The sequence below is a fragment of the Monomorium pharaonis genome, chromosome 11 (genome assembly GCF_013373865.1).
Source record: "Monomorium pharaonis isolate MP-MQ-018 chromosome 11, ASM1337386v2, whole genome shotgun sequence".
Classification (NCBI taxonomy): Eukaryota; Metazoa; Arthropoda; class Insecta; order Hymenoptera; family Formicidae; genus Monomorium; species Monomorium pharaonis.
In genome coordinates, this window is record NC_050477.1 from 3,887,737 (window position 1) to 3,912,726 (window position 24,990).

Here is a 24,990-nt window from a genome sequence, read left to right on the forward strand (position 1 = left end):
GATAAGACCTACGATGGTTAGGTTGGGCTAGGTTTCCCTTGCGTGCGTATCGATACACATACACATCTATGTATGCAGGAGATTACATAGAATGTCTCGTAGTAGGATGGGGATGGGTGCCTAGAGAAAGAGAAAGAGAGAGAAAGAGAGAGAGAGAGAGAGAAGCAAAGGGAGCGAAGAAGAGGGTGGAAGGGTGGCTTAGTACAATTTCTTCGAATCAAGCGAAAGCCAATTACAAGTTTAATTCAGAACTTTGCACGGGCGATAATTAGCCGGTAAATTAAATTTACTTTCGTTTCAAAACAATCGTGCAAGTTTGCCGCCCTGCGTGCCGCGGCGCAGCGCGTCGCGATGAAACGTCGTCCTCATCCTCGTCCTCATCGTCCTCGTCCTCGTCCTCGTCGTCGTCGTCGTCGTCGTCGTCATCGCTGTCGTCGCGCAAGAACAATCGAGAATTGTACAAAATTAATTATGCGGAACAATGACGTCGTAATGTCTGATGTTCTTCATCGATGTGGCGGTTTCTCTCATTGACGTAAGAGAAAAATTCTATAAAACGTGATTACATACGAAGCGCAATACACTAAACTTTAGCAATAGCAATGTATTTAATTCGTTATACACTATGGATGATAGGGATCTAGGATAGATGTTTAGGTTCTTTTTAATGATTAAAAGATTGTTACAAAATTGCCATGAGAGGATTAAACGTATTCCACGCTGTTACATCAGAGACCCGCGCGTATAAGCGACTTTACATTTCCTGAGAATTGATCAATACTCACGCGATTAATTCTGCCGAGAATGTATCTGCGCGCTCTAGTAATTACTGTTACAGATACAAATACCTGCCTCGGCCGTATATTATACGAAGCAACCCTACTGTAGTGCGGGAATGCGCCACGCGCGCCATGAAGTGATTTCTTCGCTGAATAATTTAATCCTTACAGTAGAGGAAAATATTAATCTGCGAAATTCAAAATTGCGAAATCTTGTAATGCAATTTTGTCACGCTTATTCATTTACTTAAAAGCGGAGGGAGGACGAAGAAATTATTAATCGCAAAGTATCGTTTAACGGTAGATCAATTAGCGCTATCGGATTTCGGATAAATTAATTGCATGCATAATGTAATAAGAATGTAATTCACTCACCCAAGTTAGGCAAAGGAACCTCCACACATGCTCGATCACCTGCAATCAATTATTACTCATATAAATTTGGAATATTCTGAATATTGTATGATATAGAAAGAGAGGTAATAAACTGTTCTTAAATAACGTATTAATAAAACACGCACACAGATAGCGTGTCGGAAGATATTTTATCAATATCGAGCTACGTCACGTTTTTTATATATCATCTCTAACTTCTAAGCTATTTAAAAGAATGCTCATGTCATTCTCGCTCCTATATATCATTTACATATTGCGCCGCGCTGTATCTCCAAGTTATTACCGTGTCACTTCCCTGTTATTTCCGAGTGATTTCCGTATCATATTATTATGTATGCTCATTTCATACATATTTCTAAGCGCATTTCTTGTAAAACAGCCACCTTAGGCGCGCGTATATAATTTTCCTCGCACGTGGCTCTAAACATACGTATAATTATGGCGAGGATATCTTTATCCGGGAATATCTAAATTAAAGGAACGCTTTTTTTTTCCTTCGCGCGAAAACAAGTGAGACTCTCTCTCTCTTTCTCTTTCGAATAATTTTTTTACATTCATGCATTCTGCGTGACGTACTGCAGTCAGTCTTGGGACGCCATAATCGCGGGTGACACGAGCGATCAGCCCCTCGCGTTATACCCAGGGGCATCGTTCCACGGGGTATGTTTCTTTAAACAAGCCGCTCTCTTTCGAGTAATGGTCTGCTGGGCTCGGTACTTCACCGTCTTTTGCTTTGCATGTTTCAAACCTACTAAAACTCCCAATAATCCGATCGAGAACTCAATTTCGCGCGACAAACGTGCCGTAGCACGAAGTCAAGTGTCGTAGGCCGTTATAAGAAAATCGTATAATTTGATATGTCCTGCCTTCCGATCTTGAATGGCGCAATGGAAGAATTTTATTTTCCCGTCTGCCCCACGCGGGGCAAACGTGAAAATGACGTTTTAATAACATTATACCTAGTACGAGTGCAATGATAAAAAATAAAATCGCAGGCCGTTCTTTTAATCAAACAGAGCGAATGGCAAGGCAGCAAATTCGATCAAGGTTACGTAAGCCGGCTAGTTTTTCGTGGCGCGTTGTCCAGCGACGACGACGACACACCCTGGCACGGTATACACGTACGTATACACCGCTGTGCAAACGTGGAACGTCTTGAGATGCGCATACATTACGGACACGCGATCTCTCGTATAGAACTCGCACTGAAAATTACAATTTAAATGGCCGCCGTCCGTTCTCCCGTGTCCGCTTATCTTCTCGTTTTCATCTAAACATCTCATTTTTATGCGCCATTGAAATTCCACGTCCCTTCTTTCGCTGGCTCGCTCGCTCGCTTCTCGTCCCTCGGTCACGCGATACGCCGTTGTCACTCCGCGGAACTTTTTCGCCCCCGCCGTCGCGTCGCGTTGCGTCGGTTCGGTTCGATACACCATCGGGGGAGGTTACTCTCTGTTCGACCGCGTGCAAACTCGAACACGCAGGTCGAGGTGAGTCGGCACGATCGCGCACGCATATCGACGCCTCGGATGGTACCGTTCGAGACGCCCAGCGTGTTGAAAATTGAAGGCTGAAGTACGCAAAATGCCGTAGTACCTTACCGCTGGATATTAGAAACAATGAGCATCCTGTATGTAAATGAATTTTATGCTGGATGCGCATTGACTTTATCCTGTGCTATGCGCATTTTGTGTGCCTGTGGGCCCTAAGTTGTTCGCACGAACGGTACGGCGCGACGTCTCGGCTTGGCGTCGTATCGCGTCGCGTCGCGTCGCGTCGCGTCGCGCCGCATCTCGTCGCGTCTCGTCGGGCACCTGTGCATATCCTGTGCGTTTCCAGCCCGCGAGAGACGCCCCGCGCGCACTCTTCGCAGGCCGGAGAGTTGATTTAAAATTGATTTATGCAAATTGGCGCTGCACGAGCAATTAACAATTCCTTGTAGACCGGCTCGAGTATAGCTTTTCGACGAGGGGCGGCTGCGGGGGTGGTTCGGCAAGGCACCGAGTCCTAGGACTCGGCGGTAGAGAAGGTCGAAGGGGGGAGGGCGGGCATACCAAGGGAAAGGGCTGGCTGCACATAGCCGAGCTGATGAAGGACGAAACACAGAGAATGCGCGATGCTCCGAGAAAATGGAATTAATTTGCTAGGATTAAATCCGCCTAGCGCCGCGCTATAGAACGCTGAATGTTTCTCGCGTACGTGTGCGGACTTATTTAGACAGAGAGAGAGAGAGAGAGAGGGAGAGAGAGAGAGAGAGAGAGAGAGAGAGAGAGAGAGGAGAGGAAGATTGTTCGTGAATGTCTGAAGAAAACGAAAGATAGAAAGATGACAACGATTTCAGACACCGATTCGATAAAGTCGCTTTTCTTCCTTTTATGTCTTGATGATTTATGGATTTGGATTTTTCATCTTTTTAATGTAACGTAATGTGCATACAAAAGCGAATAACAAAAAGTAAACGAAGCTGTGGAGATCCGAAAATCAGAAACCGTGGGACGGATAGCTACTTATTTTGGTTGCCTGCACATTGCCCACCCTTAAAGTCTTCCGCATCGGTGCAAATGGACGTCGTTCGTTTATATATTCCCGCGTGTCCAAACAGGTGTCTACATATTGTTCCGCCAGTGCTTTCTCTAACAATCTTATTTTTAGAATTTATCCCGCGAACAGGACAGTTGACTTGCGCTTCAGTATACACGACCGCATTGTTAAAAGATTCCAGAAGTGTACTGAGGCCACTATCCAAGTAGAATATCGATTATTATCTATTACGCGAACGTCAAACATAAGAAAGGCTAATTTGATCGGTATAAAACTTCTCCAACGAATAGCGTGACGGGCGGTTGGCGGCGGGTGAAAAAAAAATCGATATCGCTCGTATCGAGGCGTCTTCGTTAAACATTCGGCGTTCGTTAGGGCCGGCACCCAAGCAGAAGATTATTTACGCGACAGTTAAGTCGTCCCGAACAATTTCGTAGGGTAAGCTGAGTTCGGTTGACACATGGAAGAGGCGGCCAGCCAGGAATGTGCTAATGAGATCATTTAGCTGCCCCTTCCTGGCCCCTTTGCACTCTTTACCCCGCCCTCGCGTTTACCCCTGATCTACGGAGAGAAAGAGAAGAGACTACCACTGCTTGATTTACACTAACGCGCCAGGGACGTATTTAACGTTAACGAAGGCTCCCGCGCGCGCAGCACAGGACTTCTTTGGCTAAGTAATTAATGGCCAGAGCGTTATAATAAAGTATTTCACGTAAATACATAGTATATACGTAGTTGTAGAAATATCTAATATACAAAGGACTGAGCTTTACGTGTAATTACTCAGTCGTGAATTAAGTAAAAAAAAAAGGGGGATTACAAATTATAAATTAGTATAAACTTGTTGTGTATTCTACGGAAAATATATTAATTTATACAGCGATACACCGTTTGATAAAACTCGTCTGTGAATCGTTTTTATGAAATATTTCGCGGTGAGAAATAATCGAGTTGTTCGCCGCGTTCGATTCGTAGATCCCAATCGTGGAACTTTCGGGAGACAAGATATGGCCACAATAAAGCGGCGTATAAAATAATTGGCTGTAAAGTTCTGCGCTCACGTGCGGAGCCCGGGACGGGGGCGGGGAGGATGGCGCAGAGGGCGAAGGGAATTGCGTGGCCTCCCTCTCCGGAGCTCTCAGAAAATCCCGCTCGGGGCTCCAGCCGTAAATTTCTCCGAATATTTTATTGTGTGACAATTTTTATGGTAATTGTCATTATAAATTTGCTTGGATTATTTATGCTCCGGGCGCGAATAAAGGGAGGACTCTTAGGACGGAGGAGAGAAAGAGAGGAGGGAAAGGGTTGTTATTTCTTTCCATCGCGTCGTTCGGCATTTTGTAGGAAGATCGGAGATCGCGACGCGTAAATCAGAACGTCGATGAGATCCGCGGGTTTAAGTGAGCCCCTCGTGGGAATTTTCGAAGGGCGCCCGCTGAGAAATTCATTAAGGAGCAACTTGTTCTTGTCGCAGCTGTGTGCCGTGGAATTTCGCGAGCCAGTGGACACGGACACGCGTCTCTTTTGCCCGCATCTTCGCACATCTTTACTCGCGACACAGTTCTAATGCCTGATTTAAACGATCCCTTTCGACGCGCGCTACCCGGACGCCGCTGCTAAAACTGCTCGCTAAAGACGTGCGCGCGCGCGCGCGCGCGCGCACTGGTAAACGTGTAAACAGTCAAGGAACTTTGGCGGAGGCGCGTCGAGATCTCCTGGCAGGGATTTTACGAGGCGGCGTAATTTATCGCTGGAATCGCCCGGCGGATTATTAGAATCTGTAAACAGACCGTGTCATCTCGTACATGCGAAGGGCTGTAGATTGGAGCCGTGGCGCCCTGCGATTGACAACCTATAATTGGATGCGCCGTGATCGTAAATGGCGCGTATCTGCCGGTTAATGATTTTACACGCATGCCATGTAATCGAGCAATCGCTACAATAGACCTCAGTAATCGGAAAGTTAAGGAATAATGGCGTTAACTTCGTTTTGAAACTGATGTGCGTTAGAGATTTTCTTTTTCAAAAAAAAAAAATGCGACGGTTTGTGTTGAAACAATATTCGCCGTACCTTCTCCCCTTCGGTGAACAAATTCGACGCTCTTCCTCGAAATTCCGTATGAAAATTTAACGGCGGCAGATTTCCAATTTGTACGGAAACGGGCATTAGGGCCTCGAGAATTGTCGCGTGGTACGTAATCCTCGCGTCTCATACTTTTGCCGGTTTTTCTCTTCGACGCGGGCAAACGAAATGAAAGCCTCGAAAGGTCCCGAACTAAACAGAGAGCAGGCTGCGCCGAGGTAAGACGTTTAATGAAATCAGCACGGTGTCTGTCTCTTCTCGTAGACTCTCCTCGGCGCTGTTTTAATTATACCGGGGCTCTCTCGCTAGTTGCGCATCTCCTCCTCTCTCCGCCCTCTATACCTCCCCCCTCCCCCTCCTCCCCCTCTCGCCCTTGCTCGTCACGCTCGTTGTGCCGCCGACGGGACACGCACACCGCGAGACCTTTAGGATGATTAGACGAAGACGTTACGAAATTAGTATCCTTGCAGACAAAATTGTCGAAGGGAGCCGCCGGTTGTTACGCGCTCGCACGTTCCTACACGTGCCGTCGTTTCGAGTTAGTTGCGGCATGTTGGAGATGCGTTTGTCAAATTTACGGGGGGCGCATTTACCGGAAAGCAGTTTAAGAAGAGAGACCATACATTTTTCTCGGATTGGCAATTTTATTTCGTAGCAACGTTCCGTAACGATAATGCACAAGGTGGAAGACGAAGATGTTGCCTTTTATATTATTTCCTTGATACGTAAGACATTTGATTAATTATTTATTCACTCTCAAAGCACTTCATCCGTAATGCCTTTTAAAAATTATTGTTGCCTTTCTCTCTCTCTCTCTCTCTCTTTCTCCCAAGTCACTCTTGTTTCACGTTATTCATATTTCATATCAAAGTCGCCCGTTCGCCTACCGTTTCTCGATTCCTCGCGATCGATATTCCTATGTTAATTAGGATCGAGCGGCTCGGCCGCAGAGAAGAACGTATATCCCGTGGAGATCGATGATCCACGACGAGCCGAATGCGCCGTATTCGAGGACGATTCGGTTCGATTGCGCCGACAACGCCGGGGCATTAATTAGCGTGCATAATTGTTTACCGGCGCTAAACGGAGCTGGATCAATATTTAATTGAATGCCTGCTAAATGCCAGCTGCATCGCCGCGGCTCTCAAATCGAGCCGGTTCCTCTGAATAACGGCCCCTGGGATACAATGCCCCCGAGGAAGGGGGCGCAGAGGGGGAAACACCCCCTTGTCGTATACGTTTGTTCTACGCGGTGCCTCATTCCGCCCCCGCGTCTTTCTCCCCGACCGAGTAATTATGATTTGAAAATGATGCATCGTTCTTTATTTAACGACGCGTATGTTCCTTACAGAAGCTCATTAGCTCTAATTCATTCGGACATTGTCTCGCGGGTATACGCGTGTAAATGTATGAGCAAAATTAAAACGGGGATTTGTAAATCGATCAATGTGGCAATTTTTTACTTTCCCCGCGCGGAAACTATGGCTGATTGGTGCGGTTCCGAAACACTCGGTATACGTATCTACGTTGCATATACACGCTTTGATTAACCTCGTTGCAGGAATTATTCTCGCTGTCTCGAGATTATGTTCGCGGTTATATTGCACCCGTGAAATAAGAGTCAGCGAGCAGGGATAGCACTTCCCTACGAGGGCTGCAACGGCGCGAGGAAAACAGGCAAATTGCGACGGTCGACAGACGAGGAGGAGGGAGGAGGGGTAGAAGAGGCGAAAGGGCCAGGATTCGCGTGCCACTGCTTTTCCTTTCCACCTGGCTTTCCTTGTTCGGAGAATTCTGACGGCTCCGCGTTCGGAGAACGGCTTCGTGTAAATTTATGTAATTAAAAAGACGCGCCGCGTCGAGATTTTCCTTCCCCTTGTCTTAGGGGGACGTAGCGAGAACTCATTGTTTTCGGCCGCGAGTGACTCTTCCCCGGTAAGTACGGGGCAAAGAAATTTTTGTGCCTCTTACTCAATAATCAAATATATTATTTATGAGCCGTAGGGGAGGGAGGGGGATCGTTATGTGAGGACTTTACGGAATGATTTGGAAACTTTTAAGGAATTATTACGAGCAAATGATGCGAGAGCAGCGGCGTTTTTTTTTTTTTTTTACAGTCGGAAGACAATATAAGAGCGGCGTCGGTGCTCGCGGCGAACTCGTTAAATCCTCAGAAAGTTACTTTGAAGCGCTCGCGAAAACTCTAAAGTATCTACAAGCCCATTGGATAATATCGGACCGGGGAGGAAGAGGAAGGGAGCTGGCAGTAGGGATGGAAACGATTACGATCGTCATAGTCGTATATTAGCATAGACGAAAAACAGACTCGTAAAACAACCACCGCGCCGCGTTGCATCGTGACGATTCTGTGTTTCCATGGAAATCACACGTTACGCGATTTTGACGTCGCACTCTCGCGGCAAGCATATTTATTTCCTCCAGTTATTAGCAAAACCGCACATTGGCTCAATATTTTTATCCTCTTTCGCTTCCTATCTACCATCGTCTTGTTTTGTTGTAGCGCAGCTAATTTTGATAAACTAAAAGTATACAATCTCCTCACGAAGATATTTATTACATAAACGTGTATAAAAGTTTCTAATAGTTAATAATAATAAATTATTAATTGATATTAATCCGAGAAGTATTACCGTGGGAATTGTTAGGTTAAGGAACGCTTCGGATTGGTTTAGACATGTTTACTGTTACTCTTTTCGAGAGAAGTGGGCACATTGCGCAATGCTGGCGCGATATATGCAGTTATTTTTAGCTGCCGGCACATAAAGTAATTGAGTGTCCATCACACAACCCAATGTCCGTTCGTTCGCCTCTTGCCCTTCCTCCTCGCCCGATGGTTTTGCACATACCGTATAATGCCTCGGACATGCTAGTGATAAATGATTTCGCCAGATTGGTAACGTTTAGTTGTGTTGCGTGTCTTGGCAGGTTTGGAAATTGCTATTCCGCAAAATCCTCTCTGGGTTTTTTCTTCCCCCCCATGATAGATCAATTGTATTCAGCAAGCGTATTACAATTTCGCCTTACTGAAAATACGCGTTTCTCCATAATGGAGATATTTCGATGGCATTTTGCGATCTTAACACAGCAACTCTTCGATTCAGCGGGAGAAAATAAACGGTTAGGAATGTGAAGAACAAATGTCTCGCGCGATAGGGGTATCTTGTGTCATTTAATTAATCACTTTGTTTTTACAGAATCTACATTGATTCGTTTTCCCCCCCTATCTCCGCGCCCGGCACGAAGTCACCGCGAAAACGTTTGCGGCGAGCGTCTATTTTAAAGTTCGATAGTTCCAAATACGGCGCATCCGAGAGCCGTTCGATAAAGAAGAACGCCGATGTGTAGGTCGGCGCGCCTGTTCCCTGTCGTTGTGTTTAGTAAATAATCCCGAATAGCGACTTTATTCCTCGCATCCCGTCCCCCTTCGATTTTCCATCCCGCTATCCAACTTGCTAACCATCTTTCTCCGCGTCGATAATGTTTTAATACTCTTTTCCTGCCTCGTCGAATTCGGATGCGAAAGTTCTTAGATTTACGTATGTGAACGTGGACTTTTTGCGAGTCCGTTGCTTGACAAATTCGCGTGGTATTCCTCTCCCCCACCCCACTTCCATCTCATAAAATACGGGGGATTAATGGCCTGCATTGTGACCGACTGAATGAAGTAAGAAATAAAAGGCCCTCGCAACGTTAGGACGCAACGATGAGATTCCCAGACGGGGTGCGAGAGATCGACGCTGTTGCTCCACGCTCGCTACGCGTCCGACGATGGCCCGTCGTCGCGCCTATCCCTTTCGCTATTTCCGGCGCTATCCGTCAGAGCCGGTTACGGAGACACCGAACGCACGCTCCGGCGACGCCCCTCGTCGTCCGATGCCATACGTCTTTCACAGACGGCGTGCGCCGAGTTATGCCCCTAAAGAGGTTTCTATTTACATCGCCACTTCTCTCCGCGACAACGTAGCTGTCTCTTTCTTTTGATCTCGCCAGATCAACAGCAGCGTGAGAAACGTCTTACTAACGGAGCGTTCAGGATTTATGACGACATGGTCTCTCCTTTCCCGCCCGTTCCCGGCCCCCCTCTTAGCCGTCCTCGTCACTGTTAACGGTATCGTTAGCGTTGGTCGTCTACGCTCGCGAGCGGACGACCACGAATCAAACGCGAATATAATGCCGGTTCGAAAGAATGAAATTCAGCCTCCGAGGACATCCTATACTATCCTGTTTTTAGAACGGGCGGTCTTAAAACAAGGAGTTACGCGAAATGAGTGTATTTCCGAGTGTGTAATGAAAGATAATATGCATAGAAGAGAGAGTAATACGCCAATGCCGCGCGCATCCCCGGCTCTTTGTTGATACGCGGATGTATCTTCGTATCGGGCGTATCTATCCGCCGCGGAAAGGACACACATTATCCCCGGTACTTGTATTCCATGCATTAGCGGGGACGGAGCGCTAATGCAGAAATCTGGTATCGGTTAATTAATAACCGTAAAACTCAAACCTTGCGTGCGCGCGCGCGCCGGCACGTTATTTGATTTCGTCGGAGATACACCACCTCCTTCTCTCTCTCTCTCTCTCTCTCTCTCTCTCTCTCTTTCCCTCTCTTGCGCGCGCGCGCACGCAAATGGCATGAAACGCGATACCTTAAAAAAACTTATTGGCCCGTAAGTTACCGCGAGACCCGCCTAATATTCGCTAATGCGACGGTCGGCGCCATTTCTTTCTTTCTTTTTTCCTTCTTTTTTTTTCCGACGGTAGCACGGAAACCGTACACCCGCGTAGCGAGAGGAAAATGTTCGGAAAAATTACACGGTCCGATGTTAATTGTTCATTATTCCGGTTGATTATAGAAACGCTAGAAATCGGATTTTTAAGTCTACTTAAAACCTACGCAAGTCACGTAATCTACTTACAATAAATTGTCGATAAATCATTGAGACGCGGTGCGATCGCGAGATTGCGTGTTTTCGCGAATAAAATTTGATTCGATGTCAATTCGAGTATTAGACAGGGGCCGCATTTTGGTTGGTGCCGTTACGTATTTTCAGTATCGTTTGGTCACGAGCGTCGACCACAAGTTCGCGATTAATGAATCGCGTGTTAATAAGCGGAAAGCTGTAGGAAAGGCTGTATTATGCATACAGGCGGGGGTTACCCCGGAGAGGAGAACCGAGAGAAGCCCGAAGAAGAGAGAGAGGGAGAGAGAGAGAGAGAGTTTAGTCCCTCTTTCCTCCGCGAGATGTGGTCGGGCACGGGAATAGAAATGGGAACGGGTACGAGCATGGGGGCACGACGGGCACGGGCACGAGCACGAGCACGGGAATGGGAATGGGATTGGGAACGGGTGCGCGCGCGCGGGGTTGCGTCGCAGTCGCGCAGTCTGCACACGGGGACACACTCTCTCGCGTGTGCAGCCCTCGCCTTGGGCTGCGGAGGAGCCTCGCAATTTAACCGGTTCGACATTCGCCTCGAGCTCTCGTAATTGGCAGGACGAATGAAAGAGCTCCGTGCGCGCGGACGAGGACGAGTGGCCGGGATTAACGATGGCGAATGGATCAGAAATTCTCCGCGAAAATAAAGTAGGTAGTAGGTGGCCCACCCGCCTGCCTACCGCGGCTGAGTGTAGCTGTAGTCCGTGGCCGTAGGTACGAGCCTTTGTTTGTCGTTCGCTCCAATTACCTCCGGCCTCTCCCGGTAGCTTCATAATTAACTCCCACTCATTTAACAAACTTTACTTTTAATGTTTTAAAAATAGTAATTAGCAGTGGCGGCAAGAGAGGAAGAAGGAGGAGGAGGAGGAGGAGGAGGAGGAGGAGGTGGTGGTAGAGAAGGAGGAGGAGGAGGAAGAGGGAGAGGTAGTAGAGAAGAGACGAAAGAGGGGTTGGAGACGGGCGGACGCGAGAGACGAGGTAGAGGGGGTGGAAATGGTGGAGGAAGAGAAGATGGAAGGAGCGTAGCGGAGCGGAGGAGGAGACGCTACGTCGGTGATGGTGGTGGTAATGCTGGTGGTGGTGGTGCGGGGGTTGCAAAGGGGGTGTAATTAACTATCATGCAACCCCTTCCCAACAGCAGCAGCCGGCGTAGCAAGGAGGTAATTGGACCGGAGTCTTATACGTGTGGAGCGTTGGTAGGTGGGGGACGGGGAAGAGGCTGCCAGGATAAAGGGTTGCTTAAAATTGCACACAGTGCTGCATTATGGAACCTCTGACGAGCTTCCAGGGAACGGCCGTACGGATGGCGGCGTGGAAATCCATTAACCCCCTCCCCCTCCCCCCCCTCTCCGCCACCATCTCCTGCTCAAACTCCCTCCTCGACCCCCATCCAGTCGCGAATTAATTGCGATCGTCTAAGGACGAGTCTTTGTCGGAGTCTGCCGCGACTACCTGCATGGTCGAATTCGCGATCCAATTTGAGGGATGCGCGTAAACAGAAGGTGGCTGCTGCCTGTCTTACAGCTCAATGAGAAGATAGGTCGACGTCGTTCTTTCGAGCAACTCAATTATCGCGTGTTCGGTTAGACGATCGTGTAGCTAAATGGGGACGGTCAGGCGATTAGATGATTTGGTGTTTCGTTACTAGTAAATGATTGCCCCCGCGCAGTTCCGTATCAATCTCTAAGCGACAATAGCAGTGTCAGCCTAATAGCAGATTGGCGTCTCGACGCTGATTAGTTGGCGACACTAACGAGGCTTCACCATCCCCGTGAGGAGACCTGCGGCTTGGCCAAAGGTCTTTAAGTCCTAATTAATGCTGCCTCAATTCCGTCCCGACGTTATAATCTCTCAGATAATGCCTCGTTCTCGCGTTTTTTTTTCTCTCCCTCGCAAACTACTTTTGTAGCGAGGCGAGATCGACTCGTCGGTTTAACTTCGCGGCTGCCTGGATGTATATCCGGTTAGAGTTTTGAATATAATGGCAGGCAACTACTAGAACTCGGAAAGGTGGAGGTGGCAGCGAATGGGAAGTAGGAGAGGGGGAGGGAGGGAGGAGGGGGAAAGAGGTGGGCAAGTCGAGGGCTGCCTTTGACTGGTTGTTGTAATACAACAGCAATTAGCAGTAAACCTAGCCCTCCCTGCCGAGCTACCAACCTGTATGCTTCATAGTGTTTGCCTCGTCGTCTCGTCAACGAGGAGACGTGAAGAGGTTTAAGCCTTGTTTAACTCGGCAATACGCAATTAGCAATTTCCTTAATGCAGAGCAAATTATTCGGTTGCGGCACGTTGAGTCACGCTTTTTCGCGATTCAGCAACGACGATTTTTATTCTCATCGCCAGGTGACATATCGCCTGGGATATGCCTCGCCAGCTTTTCCGAGCGATTAATCTTAATTCAGTAGAAATAATCTCATGATTCATAGTTCTTATTTGGAGCAACTATTAGCGTCTGTAGTTAATAGCTCTTTTTTCGCCCTTTTATGCCGACGACGGAGCCTAATGGACGGTTTTCATTATGCAGATCGAGCAGGTGAGTTCGTGGGTTTTAAGCGCTTTTAAGATCTCGATCGGTGGTTATTTGACCCTCCGCTTGATCGGCCGTTCGCGAGCGATTATCTATATTTGGCCGGGTGTGATACATATTAGCCCGCGGTGTTTCCTCTCTCCGGAAAGAAAAACACATTTTATCGTGAGCATCTCGTTTCTCAATAATTAATAATATTCAACGGTATTTTAATGCGGCATAGAAAATTGCAACTGTTGTTATCCGATCAGCAGCTGCAACTGCACGAAAATAAATTGGCACGTAGAGGGACAGGAGACAGGGGGGATCCGAAAAGTCTGAGAGGGATACCTCTCGAAGCTATAAGATGCGAGAGTGGCTATTTTTTATTCACGCACACATTTCCTTCATGCATCTTGTGCCACGCGGGCACATCGAATTATCGCGAGCGTTCACGCCGACGGATATTTACAACGCATTTAAACGAAACACCTGTTTCCCTCGAACGCGCCTCGCTCGTCTCGCACGTAACGCGCTCTCCCCGCGTCCATTCCCGCCTCGCCCCACCATCGTAACGTTCTCGATATCGCACGGCACCCGTGAATGTCGTATAATTCAGCCAATGTGATGAAAATAAAAAGTCCTACTCGAGCTACTCGACGAAGACGGCCAATTAATTTGCGCCAAAGTGAAACACGCTCTTAAGTGAGCACGCTCTCGTTCTCTCTGGCGTCCCGAATTCTCTCTCGCATGTCGTCGTCCTCTAGTTCCTCAACTTTTAAAACGCGTTACACGTAAGTGCGAAAAGTGCTATTCACAGACGTGTACGTCTGAACCTATTATTACATCGTAAATCCGGGCCGGGAATCCCCGAACTTCGCGATACGCTAGAGCGAAATCAGACATGGCCGCAACGCAAATACACCGTAGTGCAACAACCACGTATATACGTAGTTACATTTTCGCGTTGAACACGAGGCCTCGGCCAGCCGGCTGGACGTACGGACGGACGGACGGTGAGGGACCCTCCATTTCCAAGGATGAGCGCGCGCGCACGTCAGGTAGACACGGCCCTGAGGCAACACCGGCGGACCTCGATAAGCATTCAGATTAGCGTGACGCCTCGAATGTGTTTACGTTTAATTACGCTAAGAGTCTCCATTAGGCTGGACCGCTGCCAGGCTCAATTCGGAGACCGCTCTGTTTTACCGAGCGTAGGTGCGCCCACTTAACTCGCCCCCGCCTTTCCCCCCGCCATTCCCCCTTTACAATCTTCTTCCGTCCCTCTTTTAATCTCTACATCTTCCGCTCTTATCTCTCTCTCTCTTTCCCTCTCTCTCTCTCTCCCTCTCTCTTTCTTTCCGTCTTTCTCTTTCCCTTTCTTCATCAGATCCGTTGATCTTCCTCATTTTTGTTTGCCCGTCTTCCCCGCGTTCCACGTTCGTCCCTCTTTCTCCTACGTGGGACATGAATGCCTCTCGTGCGTCTCTTTTTGCGTCTCTTCCTTTGCGTCTGTCGGCGGCGCGCAGGAAGAAACTTGTTTCGGGAACGGGAACTGATACGATTCTATGGGCACCATGGTCCCGGCGCTTTTCAAACACCACCACTCGCGGCAATGTCTGGGCTTTCAACTCTCTCGATCATCCGGGAATGGATTAGTCGATCCGCTACGATCTCGATAAAGCGCCTGCACGAATTCCGTTGAATTTTGCAAATTACAATAAAAGAAGACGAAACTGCATTCCACATTTGTATGAAATATTTCTACATCTTCTCAGGAACAATTCGATGATTTATATATAACTATCGAAATTAACGAAGAAATTTCAAAATTGCTTTTCCTCAGTTACCTCACTTTTGTTCTCTTTTCTCTAAGTAGTCGCGTTGTAAATCGGTGGACGGGTATCGAACAAACAAGGGACCTATGGAAGAAGCTCGAACGTGTCGCCGTGCAAACAGCGCGCTCAGTTAGCAGCCTAACGTCTCCTCCGGGCGGCCGGCGCGGTGAGGGGAGGGTTGGCGGAATTTAAAAGCGCTTTTAGCTTTTAGCCCAGGCGATACCGCTAAGAAAACGTTTTAGCGGATTTCATTTGCCCCGTCGCGGCTTCGTAGCGGCCTGCCGAGACGATGGATCGCAAGAAACAGCGGAGGGACAGGAGGGAGGGGAAGGAGGATAGGGGAACGGTAAAGGGTGAGAAGAAGCGGTGGTAGAGGCGGTTGCTCCGAGGGATGTTGGCAACACCGGTTATTAAGTAGATGCTACATTGAATGGGTGGATGAATATTTAAGACGTTCAACAAGTTGCGGATTTTTCTTTAATCAGGCTAACCTGCTGGTCCCCTTTTCTTCTGCCGTGGCTCGGCTTTCTCATCCTCCTTGCCGGTTTCCACTTGCTCAAATTATAGCGCGAAACGAGTCAAGCTGTTTATGCGAAAGAGAGGGAGGGACAGAGAGAGAGAAAATTTCAACAAGTTTGTTGCTTGACACTCGGTATTCATATTTCGCCAGTAAATCTTTTTCGATGTATCTTGTTAAATTTTTTTTTAGAAAAGAGTAAAGTCGTGTTTCTTTATAAATTAAAAGTTTTTACTTTTGACGAGACTACGGGAGCCGTGAAAATTTAAAAAAATGAAGAAACACAGTATGCCCATTTGGATTTCAAAGCCTTTCGATTTTCGCTTTCTGTTGTGTTCCGGCGCTGATTTAAATGTGGCTCACGCGGCCAAATCGATCGATCCCTCGTTCCATGTCCATCTTCGGATTGGTCCGCGGTAGCAGATAGGTCGATGGACAATCGGCAAGAATGAAGTTTTATTTGCGTCGTGTATTACTCCTCGCGAGATAGCATAGGAGGGAGGGAAACGGAAAGGGGTACGAAGATCGGAGAAGATCAGCGGGGCAGGAGAGCAGAAGGAGGAGGCGGGGGGACGAGGGGAGAGAGGGCTCACGAAACACTCTAAATCCCCGAGGCAAATAGTTTTTCTTCGATATCCGTCGGCCAGAAACAAACAAGATTCTTTATAGACGGAGCAAACCACTCTTCTATAAGTACACCCGCTCTCTTTGCCCTTCCGCTCAGTCTCTCTCTCTCTCTCTCTCTCTTTCATTCTCTCCTCTCCTCTTTTTCTCTCGTGGCGAGATGTCTGCCTGTACGTGTGTATGTGTACGTACATGCGCAGGCGCATACGTTGTTTGCGCGCGTTCGCGAGCGCTCGCCAAAGTAAAGTAAGCTTTTAGCGGAGTGGCTGATTTATCAATGTATTTATTCCGAGATATTGAATTCATTTAGTTAAGTAGCGCCGGCGGGGGCGGCCTCTCCCGCGCTTTCTACAGCTATTTTCACCTTCGCGTATAGCGTGTTCCACGAAGGACGCGAAGCGGTAGGTCTCCTTACGCGAAGATAGTCTCTCGAATTTTTTTCCCCCGATCCATCACACGAAGCAGGTTAATGAGCCGTTTAATATGAAAAATTACACCGCGGATCAATAAGTTCGTTAAAACAGCCGGCGAACGGTGAGTGTTTGGCCGCTAGCTGATTAATAGTCGGAGCATTCTTCGAAAGTAGCGGTCGTATACGAGCCTTAATCGCCGTATTATTTAACATTGAAAATTAAAGGGACTAATAAAAGGCACAGATTGATAGAGAGTGTTCGCTGGTAGTGGTAATCGTCGTTTGGGACACCCGGTGTATTTGTTCGATACCACGGGCGTCGATATTACGAATAACTAGTTCAATCTCCTCACTCCATCTGAAAAAATTTGCGCTATCGGAAATAAAATATCGCGCGCAATTTTTTATGTAATATTTTTATTGTGCATTTCATCGATTTGCGTCAATCTATGCTTCAACAATTTATTGCCACATGACGCTTAGTAATTTGAGATATTCGAAATACCTTTATTCCCCTGGCTATTAATAATATTGCTAAATGTATTAAACGAGCGCGACCGCTTTGCTGAATAAAAAAACATAATGCAACAATAAGCCGGACGCGCGCGCGGCTTATGAACTTTTAGGTATTTATTATTTGCGAAACGTCGTGATTTAGTTCCCGTATAATGATTAATCCTCGACAGAGTACATTTACATATTACAGCATGAGTAATTAACTTGAGCCGAAAGTATGACAAATGTTCTGAATTAATGATGTATAATTAAATCAAGTACCGCGCGCGGATTGTCTACGTCAGCTACATATTTCCGTAATCAGCTTCTCTCATTTAATTTGCAAATTAACATTCGTAACGCGCGAAACAATTATTTCATAGTCATTTCTAACATAATTAAATCAATCATCTAATACGAGCTCGCGTATTAAAACCAGCCATCCGGCGAACGTTTGGGAAGCGACATTAATTATTTGGAAAAGTTTCCTCATCGGTACAACGTTTGTAATCCCGCGAGTTTTATCATCGGCGAGATCGTCCATTTGCTCGTTTGCGTTAATTCCCGTTGGACGGAGGGGGAGGGTGAGGAGGAGAGGATGTAATAACGAAAGGCCGAGAAGGGGCACGATCGCGCGACTAATGTCATTTCTAAGTACACACGCCTATCGGTGCGGCATACAACATACAATTTTCCGATGGCGGCGTACCTGCGCTTTAACTATCCCTCGATCTAAATGCACTCTAATGGACTGCATTAAACAGAGAGACGGTCGAGAGGGGTTTGAGAGAGGGAAGGCCGAGAGGACGCGGGCGAGGGCGAACTCACGACCGGTGCCGGCCACTTTCAAAGGGACGCCCAGGAGACACGCCGTCCGTGAAAAAGAATTCTTTTCGAGGAAATCGCGATCACTCTTTTTTCACATAATTAAATGTGTCCGGGCGGACAACGATCGATTAAATTGGTACAAGATACAAACTACGGCGGAGAGGAGGGGAGGGGGTGAGGGAACATTACTCCGAAAATATTTTGCTGAAAATACTTCACTTTCCTACGTAAGCATACACAAACGATGTTGTTTGATTAATTGTATTTAATATATTATAAACTTTTCTGCCTCTCACTTTTCCCTCTTTATATCTGTCCGATGAGTATCGATGAAATCAAAACGTACACGACAATGGAAGAGAATTTTACCATTTCGGTGATTTCACTCAACCGGTGAATCGTCCAGTTTATCCAAGCATAGTTTTCGACTAAACGATTCGGCAGCACCAATCATTTTGTTCACTGATGCATTATACACCTCTATGCATTTTCTTTTTTTTTCTATGCGTCGTGCACGTAAGCATCATGTGAAAGAAATTGTGAAATATTCGTTCTTCAAGTAAGATGCATTAATAATTGTCGGTTTTTTCCTACCTCTTACTCGTTACTATTTTACGAATTGTTTAACTGTTGGCTAGTACAGCAGCTTTTTTTTTTTTATATAACCTGTACCGACGTCCGCGTACGACCTAGTTTTTAACAACATCTCAAAATGAAAACAGTAAAACTTTTAAGTGTATGGAAAGTAGTTTAATATTTAATGAAAGTTTATTAAACAGATTTATATAATATAGTTTTAAATTGTATTTTATATCTAGGAGAAGAACGAAAATTTTCATCTTTAAATATATGACTTTTAATTCAGTGGGCAAGAAAGTTTTAAGAGAGGGAGAGAGAGGAAGGTTTTCTGTCTCGAGAAAACTGCCATATCAAAACACGAAATGTTGAAAAAAAAAAAAAAGACTCGTTTGTCACGAGGCGAAAAACGCGACGCGAGTATAGCGAGGCGAGAACAAACGCGCGGTCAGGTCAGTTAAAAAGATCGAACAACTAATGACCGGAGTCGTTGAACACACGATGAATTAGTTATACCATATGCAAATTCGGCTCTCTCTTTTGGGCCATTTCGACCACACTGATCGCGATCGAAATCCGAATCGCGCGTTCGTTGCGTGGGCGTTAACGCTGGAAGGTATCCGGCCGCGGGTCACGAATTTATGATTGCGGCATATCTCCAGATGAGAAAAATCGCGAGAACAGAGAGAGACAGAGAGAGAGAGAGAGAGAGAGAACGAGCGAAGCAGCGAGAGGGGAAACGCGAGAAAAAGAGAAAGAGCGGGTGTGTGACGACGCTGAAAAAAATGCCAGCGACACGCACGAAAATAAAAATGATTACGTACCCCACCGCGGAAGTACGTGCGCTGCGTGTCACGCACACAAACACACGCACACACGTAGACACACGTACACGACGTATTGGAGGAGCAGCAGAGGAGGGAGAGGAGGAAGGGGTAGGCGTGTGCAGGGATGCACGACCGTTACCGCGATGTTTTGTAATTTAAATTAATTGAAAAATATGCACTGTGTGTGTTGTCCGATCGCGCTCGTGTCGCTGGAGAGAAACAGCGGCGAGAGGAAACGCGACGCGGGGGGAAAAAAGGGAGAAAAAATGCGTGAGCGCTGTGCGGGGAAAAAAGTAGGCTGTAGTGAACGAGCGCAGCGCGCGCGGAAAATGCAACGAGCGAGAGAGAGAGAGAGGGGGGGGAGGAGGGGCAAAAGGAGAGAGAGAGAGAAAAAGAGTGGCGCGGGGGGAGAGCGGAATGCAGGTACACCGCGGGCCAATCATTCGCGCCGGTCGGCCAATAACTTATTGGTTTTTCACGTACGATTTGATTCATTATCATTCTGTTATTTATATTTGTCCGACCTGCTGCGGATTTCGGGGATTTGCGCCGCGAACGAGAGAAACGCAGGGAAAAATGCAGCCGCGTCGGGACGCATGCAATGAGCGGGGGGTGGCCTCCGAATTGTGTCGCTCCTCCGCCAAAGCTTATCGTTCGTGACCATAGTTAAATAATAATTTAGGTCGTGAGATTGCAGAGCTCGCCATTTTAAATTCGTTTAATTTTATATTGAATTTCGTAGCACGCGATTTATTGCGGCGTGCATTTATTAACATTTTTTTTTTCCCCCGCCCAACGGCCATTAAGTCGACGCAGTGTAAATAAAAAGAAAATTAAGGAAAATTAAACTGCTAAAAATTCTCGCAGTCTTCTTGCTGGCGTGAGAGGAAGAAAAGAGCGAAAAAAGACAGCACGGAGAAACTGTCTATTTATTCGCGGCAGAACTCGACGTCCGCCGATATTTCGTCCGGAATACGTTTGCACGTAGACAATTCCGGAAAGTCTCGCCAGGACTCGCAGACTTCAGGAGCGCGCGCGCTCCTTTTCCAGGACGAGGCGCCTTAATCATTCACGAGGGCCTGACGGCGAGCGCGCCTTTAAACGATCCAACTGAAATTCGTCCGGACGTCCAACGTCCGAATTTAAATCCTCTCAAATATTGAACGTGCGCATCCGGCCAGGCGTACGTGTACACTCGTAACTTCTTTTCCTTCCCATCCCGGCCGCCATATATCTATATACAGCCGTTTTCCCTCGTGCTCCCCCGGCCGAACGCACCCCGTTAAACCCACTCGACTCGGCAGAGAGAATCGTCGAAAAGCGGATATAATAATGCTCGGATATTTTGGAAAAATGCGCGCGCGCGCCCGGCGCATCGACTTTTGCCGGACGGAGATTAAAAGTCGCAGCGCGAAATCCAGCGGAACCTGGGGATTAAGTCGAGCACCCTCGAGTACTACGTCGATATTGTTATCGCTCGTTGATGTACACAATTTATCTGCGAGACTCGAACCAACGGTATTCTAACTCTCAAAACTATATATACATACGATTCTCGTTTGATATTTAGTTAGAATTTTGGCATGCTGATGAAAATCTAGCCCCTTTTTTTCTTCAACGAGACGAAAATCGTCTTAAAAACGAGCAGACCTTATTACATCGTTTATAATTCACTTTGGTTAGTTTAATAATTGGAGAACAGTTTATATTCTCCAGCGCGAAGCGCTCCGCTATCACGGTTTGATGCTCGTCGTGGCGTACAGGAAATTTGCGATCGCAAGATCGCAACTGCGAGCAAACACTCGTGGACAGGTATTCGTTCGTTACGCGGTTCATAACGCGACCGTGATACCGGCAATAACTCGACCGGGCCTTAATTACTTTAATTAATTAGGAAACCGTGGCTTCGTCGAAGACCGATCTTATGGCGAGCCAGTATGTGTGTATCTCCCGCATTGCACCGTACATACGAGCCAGGCCGGGGCTCGTGTGAAAGAGCAGCCCATTTCCATGCCGCGCGCTATACGGATACCCGCCCTCGAAATATCTTCATTAATAACCAATCCTTTCATCTAACTTGGCTCCTCTGCAAAAGTCTAGTATACGATGCTCGCTGCCATTAAATAAATCGAAACAGGTATATACATACGCGTGGCGTGTAATTGAACCGTATTATCAAATATAGTGCACCCAATCGGAACAGAAGTGTTTTACGTACTCGCATCATTCTTCTTTTTTGGGGAAGTAGGGAGGGGAGGGGAGGGGGACGGGCTAAATCGATACCACCTTCCACCGAGACGTTTATAATACGCGCGAGTTCTAAGAATTTGAAATTCTAATATCCGTGAACTTGTTAATTAATTGCCGTTTGAAAACTGGCTGGCACACGCATCGATGATATAAAAAGTCACTGTTTCCCCGGCGCAACAAAACCAAAAATCATCTTCGCCAAGTCACGTCGGCCGCGCGCGTTATTTTTTAATTAAACGCGCCCGGTATAAAGAACCAATACGCTCGGTATGTATTATCGTCATAATTAAAACGGCGATCCTGGATATTAAATAAACGTTTTGCAATGGCGGGGGGCCGGCAAACAATGTCAAGAATTTTGATGAAACCGCCGAAATACGCGCGTTTCGCGTATTTATCGCGATGATGATTCTCTCGGCTTCGGCCGACGGGCGCGCGCGGGAGTAGACTTTGGAAAACTTTCTTCGCGGCTCGGCGGAAAAAGTAGCGCGACACGAGAGCGATATTTGAAATATCTAAAGGATCGATCCCTCGTGATAATCTAGGACGTTATTTCAGTGGTTTAATACCTTTATGGCATGACAAGAACGTTATTAGCATCGACCACCGCCGTCCTTTCCCTTCCGTCCTTCCTCGTTCACTTTCGCGTTCCTAAATTTAATTAAATTTCACGGTTTTTCGCGATTAAGGGACGGCGGCGACGGCGTAGGAGGCGTTACAAAATTAGTTTCGGCCGGGATAATGAATTTCGTTAATTATGCCTCCGCGAATCGGCGCGGGCGTCTTAATCCGCCTGAACGGCTGATGATAAGAAGCGAGCGTTTAATAGGCAAACAAAAAAATTTACTGCTGTCGTCGCCGTCGTCGTCTCTTTGAAACATGTATGTATACCATACACGCGCGCACGCGATTCTTTAAATTAGATCCCGAACTGAAAACAATTTTGCGACGATCCTCGATCATTGTCACTTTTACGTCTCATCGTGCGAAACGCGGAGAAACACGTGTTTATCGTGGAATAACGCCGTTAAGGGGGGTTAACGAACGCACGCGCTTCGAGAGTCGTAAATGTCGCGACGTCGTCGCGGTGCGGAGGGGCCAGTTTTTTCTTTCTAATTTCACAGCTGTTAGTTCTAACGCACCGCGTCGCCGGCTGTGCCTGGTTCTAGCGCCGCCGCCGGTCGCAAAAAAATCGGTGTTTGCGGGCCCCGATTTTTGCGCGCTCGCGTCGACGCGCTAATCCCGCCATAATGCTGCGTATAATGGCTCGTTAGCCGCCAGATTTATTCGGCGGCGACACGCGCGCGCGGATTTTTCCGCGACTAGCGGCGTGAAACGCAAAAACTCACTTGGTCGTGACAATGTGTAATTAGGAATATTCCACCAATTTCGCGCCGTCGCGCGACGACGAAAATTTCTGTTCCCCGAAATGGCGCGCTGGCTGGCTGGCTGGCTTTTCAAGACTCGGGGGGGGGGGGGGAGTAACGTGTCATTCGACACACGTGGAATTTTAAGTTGGATAAAATACATCTCCCTGTTGTTTCCCTCATTTTTCGGAAGCACGGGCGGAGCTAAATTTAAATTGCAATTGCCGCGATAATCGTACGCCGTGACGTATGAAGGGTGAGCGGTGATTGGCAAGAGAATACGTCTCAAATGGCAGTCGCAATCCGCAAGATTGACGTCACACGCGCTCACCCCGGCGAGATCGTCGAGCGTAACCGCCACCCTTCTTCCTTCTCCTCCTCCTCCTCCTCTTTCTTTTCCTCTTTATCCTCCTTCTCTTACATTTTTCCTTCCCCCGGCAAATTGTCGTCGCGTGCGGATTCCCCTAGGTTTCGGAAAGGACCCTCGCGAGGAAGGCGGTCTCGAATTTCCATACACGCACCGCAGACCGCCGCTGAATATACTCACTTCCGGCAATAGATTTCCTCCGTCCCGGGGCCACCCCCGCGCACCCCCTTCCTCGGCCGCTGGGCTAGGATAGTTAGTTAGGGGTCGGAGGGGTCGTGCAGTGGCGTACACAATCGGGGCTATTGTGCGCGGTGATTTGTGGGGACGATTTTTTGACTTCCGCCCTCGCGGGTGGTGGAAAACGAGAGGGAGAGAGAGAGAGAGAGAGAGAGAACGCGCGCACCACGCGAATTCGCGTCAGCCCTCTCCGCCAGGAATCAGGAGATACAGCTAAATTATCGGAAAGGCGGCGGGTTAAAGGTCGATTGCCGATTTATTTACGACGACTCTGCGAAGAGTCTGCGGGGAGTGTGCCGCGCAATCGCTCCCTCTCTTTTCTTCGAAGGACGAATTGCATCCAGCTTGTTGTTTTTAATCCCGACGCTCGACTTCCCACTGTTGATCACGTTGATCGTATCGAGAGGAGAGACAAAGTTGCAAATTTGGGGAACTCGCCCACTCGGGCTTTAGTGTTACCAGGCAAATCGGCAATAATGCTCATGGCTTTAATATGCGGTTAATCGTTGCGAATATATACCACGGCTCATAGTTGAGCCAACGGACCGTGCGGTGCACTCAGCACGCTGCATCTCGCACGCGACCGCATCTCTCCCCTCGCGCCTTTGCTCTTTTTCTTTCCTCCTTTCAATGGAGGTCACGGGCCAGGACTCAACGCTATACTTACTGGCCGCCAAGCTCATCATCTTACAGACATTTCATTATATGAATCAGACAACGGCATTCAGCAGCCTTGCCCCTTTCCTTTTCTCTCTACCAAGAAAACGACGTTCAGCAGAGGGAGAGCGGAGAGAGAGCAGAAGAAGGAGAGAACTATAGCTGAGCCGCGATCTCCGATAGGCCCGGTTTAATTTCTGATTGGTATTACCGCAGCGTGAATTGAACGGCCCCGGCTCTGCGATTATTGCAATCGAATTCGAGGCCGTGAGAGAGCGCGGGTATTTTTTCGCACGCAATTTTTCATCGCGGTGCACGTTATAACGCCAAATCGACCGATCGCAACGCTTTTTTTTTTTCCAGGACTCAGGAAAATGGGGAAACCACTGGGCGTATCCAAGCGATGTGATTTTCGAATTGCCGTTAAGCAGCGCGTTTCGCGGATGAAGCGGACGAGGGGTGGCGCGTGTTCGACCAGGGAAACGCCAAATAAAGTATTCATACGAAATACGTAGATGCGCTAACCGATTATAGGCGGGTAAACATTTGTGTAGGGAGGAGAGGACACGCGGATACCTGTAACTCGAATCTGGGTTAATGTGTGCGCTTGCGAGTGTGTGTTTGTGTGTGTGTGTGTGCACGCGCGCGCGCGAGCGTTGTAGGTACCTGCACGTGTAATCAGTGCTAATGCGTCCCTAATGGTGACTAAATACCAAATCATAGTTTGATGCGCTC

General features: G+C 47.7%; 2 protein-coding genes across 2 annotated transcripts in view; one reads left to right on the forward strand and one right to left on the reverse strand.

Annotated features, from left to right (window-relative positions):
- The window catches only part of LOC105835640 (LIM/homeobox protein Lhx9), a 174,204-nt gene that overhangs the window by 126,686 nt on the left and 22,528 nt on the right, over window positions 1-24,990 (reverse strand). The window contains exon 2 of the mRNA XM_028191443.2: window positions 1,155-1,193. The gene's annotated coding sequence lies outside the window, so the exon portion shown is untranslated. The remainder of the gene's footprint in view (window positions 1-1,154; window positions 1,194-24,990) is intronic.
- The window catches only part of LOC105834084 (protein spaetzle 5), a 131,534-nt gene that overhangs the window by 29,665 nt on the left and 76,879 nt on the right, over window positions 1-24,990 (forward strand). The window lies entirely within an intron of this gene.